Source organism: Octopus bimaculoides, chromosome 21 (genome assembly GCF_046866305.1).
Source record: "Octopus bimaculoides isolate indiv1 chromosome 21, ASM4686630v1, whole genome shotgun sequence".
Taxonomy (NCBI): domain Eukaryota; kingdom Metazoa; phylum Mollusca; class Cephalopoda; order Octopoda; family Octopodidae; genus Octopus; species Octopus bimaculoides.
The window spans coordinates 30,241,859-30,249,872 of NC_142948.1; the positions used below are offsets into that span (position 1 = coordinate 30,241,859).

At 38.2% G+C, this 8,014-nt stretch overlaps 1 long non-coding RNA gene across 1 annotated transcript; it reads left to right on the top strand.

The window, feature by feature from the left end:
• Nucleotides 1-1,761: 1,761 nt before the first annotated feature.
• Nucleotides 1,762-2,880, top strand: LOC149131546 (uncharacterized). The gene is made up of 2 exons (XR_016237715.1): nt 1,762-1,872; nt 2,720-2,880. It is a non-coding gene; the product is annotated as an uncharacterized LOC149131546 (long non-coding RNA).
• The last annotated feature ends 5,134 nt before the right edge of the window (nt 2,881-8,014 follow it).

Consider the following 8,014-nt stretch of genomic DNA (forward strand, 5'->3'; position numbering starts at 1 on the left):
TCTTCAAAAATCACATAAAATTCTGATGAATTGTACGAGTAGTTTTTAGTTAGATTTAAAATGAACAGCCGAGAGCACGAACAGGAAAAACAAAAACAAAAAAACAACCATAATCTAACTACGACTAGTCCCAATGAAACAAAAAGCAACGCATTAGATAAACTATAATAATAACGCTTTTGGATGTAAATGTAATGGAGTTGATTATATCACTCCCAAAAGCAACAAATATGAAATACAAACATCGGCAATAAATTCACTTATGTTATCAAGATCAGCATGTCACACCTTAAAAAAGCAAAACATAAGAGCCGATAGTAATCAAGTTATAGCATGAGGAAACTAAAGTGTAAGTCTATCACAATGTGTGTGCATGGGGTGGAGAACCGAGAGAGGTGTGTATGTGGTTTGTGCGAATGTGCAAGCATACGCACAAACATGTCTGACTAATGTTATTAACACCAGAAATAGCAGTATTATTCTGTTTTCTGTTTCTTTTGTAACTCTATTATTTTTCGCTGCAACTTTTGTTTAACATATTTGAAATTAGAGTAAATTTCTCCTCTTTCGGACATTTGACGATGGAGTTTTATCTAGAAATAAAATGCCCCTCCTCGCTTTCAATCAAGTTTCTAAAACACCCAAATCCACTCGAGATATTCGTGGTGTTAACGCGGATAAGAAGCTATTCGGGTAAAGACTATAAAAACTTGGTTTTGAACATTCGTTGTGGGCAAATTCGACCTCAAACTCCTTCGCGTTCTGGTTGATCTATTCATTTCAATAAGATTCCATTGAACGAGATTATCCACCATGATTGGGAGCAATACACTAAGAAATAGAGCCAGAAGATGGTAATCCCCTAGAACCCTGTCGGCCGTTAGGCGTTATCTTCACCCGAGGGTTAAGGTCCAAGTGTCTCGACCGGACATAGTGGGCTTCTTCAACACGACAATAATCACATATCTGTCGCTAAGACGAACCAAATCGCCGTTCATGAGCTTGGCTGGGAAATTCTACCGTCCTTCCAATATTTCCCCCATAGAGTGCCTTCAGGTTATTTCGTTTCTTAGTCGCTCTCAAACAATTTTACGAGGTGTTTCGTTCAACAACGACGCAGAGCTGAAAATGTGGATCGATGACTCCTCCCGAGTCACGACCCGATAATTCGTACGGTCAAAGCATTGATGAGTTCGCTGATCTTTGACAAGAAGTCGTAAACAATGAGAGATTATATTACTGACTGATTTGCTAAAATTGTTAGTTAGATAGATAGAAAAATAGATAGATAGATAGCGGTTCGGCAAAATAAACCGATACAATAAATACCAGGCTTAAAATAATAAGCACTGGTCGATTCATTCGACAAATACATCCCAAGGCGACGCCCCACAATTAAGCTTACGCACTTAAATTTTCTGCCCTGTTCTTAAATCAAAGATTATTATTATTATTAATATTATCAATTGTAGTATTTTTATTTTGCTTTTGAAATAAATGTTTTCATAACATTAAATATCTAAATATTTTTTTTAATTTAATTATTTTCATGAAGGAAGACATTTTGGAAATTTCGCAAAATATCGTATTATGACGTCACTTCAATGCTGATTTTTCAATTTAAAAAATGAGAGAGAGACAAAAAGAGAGGCAATTTTTTATATTTTTGGATATTTAGATTAAAAACGTTGATATTGTTCATTATGACATCATCATAATGATGTCATAATTGCCGAATTTCTTATAAATAGAAGGCGCAGAGCGGCTTATCTTCATATCGTCAATGCTTCAGCAGACACCAACATCGGATTTATAAGACACTCTTGTCGATAATCCTTTGGCATTGAGATATTGAACCGACGTCTAAAATAGGTAAGCATTTTATTCTACTTACACACACTTATGCACACACACAAAAACACATATACACACACATGCATACACAACGCAAATACACAAACACAGATACAGACAATACATGCATTTCTTGTAGTAGCTGGTATCGGCCTTCAGAGCTATGTATACTCGAGCGGTCCTTAGTTACCTAGAGTAGGGAATCATTAGTTCCAAAGGAGTAGGAGCTAGGTTTTTTTTCCATTTTCCGTAGGTTCCACCCCTTAACCTTATTTTAGATGCTGCTCAACCCATTCGTGACTAGCTGCATATGGATCTTCCGATGGTCGTTTTTCGGTTCCGTTGGGTGGTGGCGGTCGATTCGTTGTTAGACAGCCGGTACGGAGTACGGTTGGGCAGTCAAATCACTAAAACGTGATTTTCAGGGACATTGTTTAAGTATTAGGAAACCGCACGAGGACGATAGCTTCTCGATTCGATTCATGCATCTACAGCCATTTGCATAACTTTATTACGTCATAATTAAATTAGGTATATTTTTAGCTTCATATCAACAAGATAGAAACTGTCGTTAAAAACAATTACTAGTCGATAATGTTGTCGGTTTTATGAACCTTTGAGTTTTTAAACACCCTCTGCAACATGCTGGTTGGTGTCATAACATAGTTGCAAGGTGTCCGGGCTGTGTCACGTAACCGTATAAACTCTTAGCCAGGCTCTTTCAGTGCAGAAAACCTGGGGGTTCCAACCAGAAACCACCATTTTTAAATATTATTTTAAAGAAAATAAAGAATTTTTAGTGATAAATTTGTTTTGTGTGAATTTGTATTTTAAAGAAAAGAATTAGTGATAATTTGTTTTGTAGGACGTATTTGTACCAGCATGCATAGGCGCATGCGTGGTTATGTGCTATGAAGCTTGCTTTCCAACCACAGTTCCGGGTTCAATCCCAGGTCTTCTACTTATAGCCTCTGGTAAGAAACCACCATTTTAAATATTTTACAGAAAATAAAGAATTTTAAGTGATTTGTTTTGTGTGAATTTATGTACCAGAAACCATTTAGGACGTATCACATAAGGCGCATGCGTGGTTATGCGCTAAGAAGCAAGTCTTAATCAGTTCCGGGTCCAATTCCAAGAGTCTTCTACTTATAGCCTCAGGCCAAGAAACCACCATTTTTAATATTTTACAGAAAATAAAGAATTTTTAAGTGATTTGCTTTTGTGTGAATTTGTGTACCAGAAACCATTTTTTATATTAAAGAGAATAAAAAATGTTAAAGTGATTATTTGTTGTTTTATGAATTAGTGTGTGTGTGCTAGTATGCATAAGCGCATGCGTGATTATGCGCTAAGAAGCTTGCCAGAGTTCCGGTTTCAATCCCAAGAGTCTTCTTAGGACGTATTTATACCAGTATGCATAGGCGCATGCGTGGTTATGCGCTAAGAAGCTTGCTTTCCAACAACATGGTCCTGGGTTCAATCCCAAGAGTCTTAGGACGTATTTGTACTAGTACGCATAAGCGCATGCGTGGTTATGCGCTAAGAAGCTTGCTTTCCAACCACAGTTCCGGGTTCAATCCCAGGTCTTCTACTTATAGCCTCTGGTAAGAAACCACCATTTTAAATTTATTTTACAGAAAATAAAGAATTTTAAGTGATTTGTTTTTGTGTGAATTTATGTACCAGAAACCATTTAGGACGTATCACATAGGCGCATGCGTGGTTATGCGCTAAGAAGCATATCTTATAACCAGTTCCGGGTCCAATTCCAAGAGTCTTCTACTTATAGCCTCAGGCCAAGAAACCATTTTTTAATATTTTACAGAAAATAAAGAATTTTTAAGTGATTTGCTTTTGTGTGAATTTGTGTACCAGAAACCATTTTTTATATTAAAGAAAATAAAAAATGTTAAAGTGATTATTTGTTGTTTTATGAATTAGTGTGTGTGTAGGATGTGTGCTAGTATGCATAAGCGCATGCGTGATTATGCGCTAAGAAGCTTGCCAGAGTTCCGGTTTCAATCCCAAGGGTCTTCTTAGGACGTATTTATACTAGTATGCATAAGCGCATGCGTGGTTATGCGCTAAGAAGCTTGCTTTCCAACAACATGGTCCTGGGTTCAATCCCAAGAGTCTTAGGACGTATTTGTACTAGTACGCATAAGCGCATGCGTGGTTATGCGCTAAGAAGCTTGCTTTCCAAGCACATGGTCCTGGGTTCAATCCCAAGAGTCTTCTTAGGACGTATTTGTACTAGTATGCATAGGCGCATGCGTGGTTATGCGCTAAGAAGCTTGCTTTCCAACCACATGGTCCTGGGTTCAATCCCAAGAGTCTTCTTAGGACGTATTTGTACTAGTATGCATAGGCGCATGCGTGGTCATGTGCTAAGAAGCTTGCTTTCCAACCACATGGTCCTGGGTTCAATTCCAAGAGTCTTCTTATAGTTTGGGCCAAGCAAAACCTTAAGTGAATTTGGTAGACGGAAACTGAAAGAAGCCCATCGTTTCTTTTAAAAAGTTATTAGACTAAAGCCATGGTGGGGCACCGACATGAAGCATTTTTAGTCGATTGAATTGACCCCAGTACTTACTGTATCGGTGTCTTTTGCCGAATCACTAGGTTACGAGCACGAAAAAACACCAACAGCTAAGCGGTGATGGAAAATGTTGAAGGACAAACACAGCCACAAAGATACGCGCACTCACACACACACACACACACAACACACACGTGTGCATATGTGTATGTGCGTATGGGAATAAATGCGTGCACGTGTAACATGAGGGGTTGTGAGGGGGGCACAACTTCTTGCTGACTTCAGATATATTGTCATCATGACGGTACAAATCATCGGGATTTTGTCCAAGAATTAATCGTGTTATGTTTTCAGCTCGACTTCCATATGAAGCAAAACACCTAGTAGACAGTAAGAAACGTTGGGGAAGGGGGCCAGTCGATTAGATCGACCCCAAAACGCAACTGGTGCTTAATTTATCGACTCCGAAAGGATGAAAGGCAAAGTCGACTTCGGCGAAATTTGAACTGAGAACGTAAAGACAGACGAAATACCTCTAAGCATTTCGTCCGGCATGCTAACGTTTCTGCCGGTTCGCCGCCTTCAATTATACTTTTCTACTCTACGCACAAAGCCCGAAATGTTGAGAGGGGCGCCAGTCGATTAGATTGACACCAGTACGCAACTGGTACTTAATTTATCGCCCCTCGAAAGGATGAAAGGCAAAGTCCACCTCGGCGAAATTTAAAAGAACGTAAAGACAGACGAAATACCGCTAAGCATTTCGCCAGGCGTGCTAACGTTTCTTATCTCTTTTATTGCTCACAAGGGGCCAAACATAGAAGGGACAAACAAGGAGAGGCAAAGGGATTAAGTCGATTAGATCGACCCCGAAAAGATGAATGCAAAGTCAACTTACGTGGAATTTGAACTCAGAACGTAACGGCAGACAAAATGCCGCTAAGCATTTCTGCCCACAAGGGGCTACACACTGTCTTTGTTTGTCCCCTCTGTGTGTAGCCCCTTGTGGGTAGTAAAGAAATAACACACAGAGAAGACAAACAAGGACAGACAAACGGATTAAGTCAATTATATCGACCCCAGTGCATAACTAGTACTTATTTAATCGACCCCGAAAGGATAAAGCAAATTCAACCTCGGCGGAATTTGAACTCAAAACGCAACGGCAGACGATATACCACTAAGCATTTCACCCGGCGAGCTAACTTTTCTGCCAGCTCGCGACGTATATTGAAGAGTTGACGGCTGAGTATGGGACTGAGCTCACCACTGAACTGGTACAGCTTCACTAAGAGGCAGGTCTGAGAATATCAATCGAGAGAGAGGACACATGCTTCTACTGGTTTTGGTGGTTTCAATCTTCGGTGAGATTCGTTGATTGGCCTCAGATGCGGACGTGGGGACTCGCTTGTACAAGGAGGACTGTGTATTAATCATATATTTATATATATTTTTCGTCTCGTCTCGTCTCTTCCCTTGTCCTCATCCAACGTTAGTAAACCTCCATACAAAGAAAAGGCAGAAACAATGAAGATTGCACGGTTTTCTGTTGGAAGATGAGAAGTGAAGAAGGGAAAATATTTTATTTGAGTGTCTAAGGGAACAGTTCCCTTGTTGGAATAAAATCTCTTAATTGGTCAAGGAATGTCAACCTGACATAGCAGCCATGGGGCTTGGCCACTTCAATGGCACACAGTGGGTGCTCTTCTTTTGGAAGGTACAGAAATCTAGGTTTAAAGTAGTCAACCGTGAATAACTCTTTTTACAAGGAGGTAAAAAACAATCTTCAAACGCAGTAGAATTTTCAACTACTACAGAAGATGTACAAAAATTGATAGGAAGAACAACATTTCTCTCTATTCCCTGGACGTTTATCAACCTGCCATACTTAGGTAAGTGTATATATATTTACCTGTATATTTACTTTATTTCCATATTTATAAACTTGTCCTTTATGTATTCGTTCGTTCGTTTAGCATCTGTTTTTTTATTAGACGGATATTTTATTAGGTGCGAGATTTTGCAATCGGAAGTTCTAACTGTCACAGTTCTCAGCTTGTGGGATATTTTAATTTACAGTTGTAGGTTTTGCCTTGTCCGTCGAACAACGAACACCCCGGGGTTTTTTTTCATAGAGATAACACCATTAATATTAATATTTACAGTTGATTTTACAAATTGTGCTAACATATCAGGACAAAGGGAAAATGCACACCCACCCACTCATATATATACATATACATGCAGACACGCACACAAACGAACAGAAACGCACACAAATACCTACATTACACACACAAACAATTAAACACACACACACTCAAATGTATGTACAACATAGATCCACATACATAAATCCATACAAAGGATTTAAATTAAGGAATGGTTTACCTGTATAATAGGAATTTTTATGTGAAGTTTGTATGTGGCTTGGAAAGAAATATTTTCCTATGCAGAGACCTCACTGTGTGTGTGTGTGCTTGGCGTCGGTGTAAATATAAGGATTTACTTTTCGTAATGAGATAAAAAAAACCAAGGCTGTGTATAATATAGAAAGAACATTTATAAATGTTCTATAATGCACGCAACCTTGGTTTTTTTTTTATCTCATTACGAAAAGTAAATCTTTATATATATATATATATATATATAAGATTCAGTTGATTTAGGTACTTAAGTTGAGGCACAGTCAGTCCGGTATTATCCACACAGCGCGAAGTAAGGTGAATAAAATCATACATATATATACGGGTATGTTGGGGCAAACATGAAATATAGAACTCACAATATGAGTATATCCATATTTTAATTGATATTTACCAGAAGCATATATGCACATATATATATATATATATTTATATTTAAGGTGTATTTATTCCGTTAGGAACGTATGAGAGAACAGAATAGAGCTTGTTAACCCTTAGAATTACTAAATAGCCGGTAGTATTACGGTATACTTCCCATCGTAAACAAGTGCAGATGGAGATAGAAGCAGTAGTAGTGGAGAAGGAGGAGGAAACTGAGGCAGATAGAAAAAGAACGAGAATGGAGTCGCCACCAAAAAATCCAAAGAAAAGAAAGGTGGAGAAAAAGAAACAAGTAGCAGAGGGAAAAGAGAACGAGATTCGAACTGGAACCAGAGACGACAACAAGCAGGAGAAAAAAAAACCGAAGAGCAAAGAGCGACAAAGAAGTAGAAGAAAGTAAGGAGGAGAGAGGAATATGTATCACAAACAAGGAAGACTGCTAGACGGAATTTAAGAACAATGTTTGATATATGACAAGGATATAGAAAAATGAAAATTTATATTACAAAACCTGGATATCTAGTAGCGCTGTATGATGAATGAGTTCGCGTCTGATGCCTTACTCCGGCCGTATCTGTTAATACAGATCAGAATTAGCTCTAATTTTCAGTTGATGGAATTATTGACCATGTGAAGGTAATATGGCAAAAATGAAAAATTTCATAAGAATTAAATTGGACTATGAGATGTTTGAACTCGATGAAAGAGCTGTATTATTGGAGAAAGAGAAAAAGAAAAAGCTGATAGAATTATTTGGAACCAGAGTCAGACCTACCGGGATATATATCCAAAACGATAATTTACCTAATGT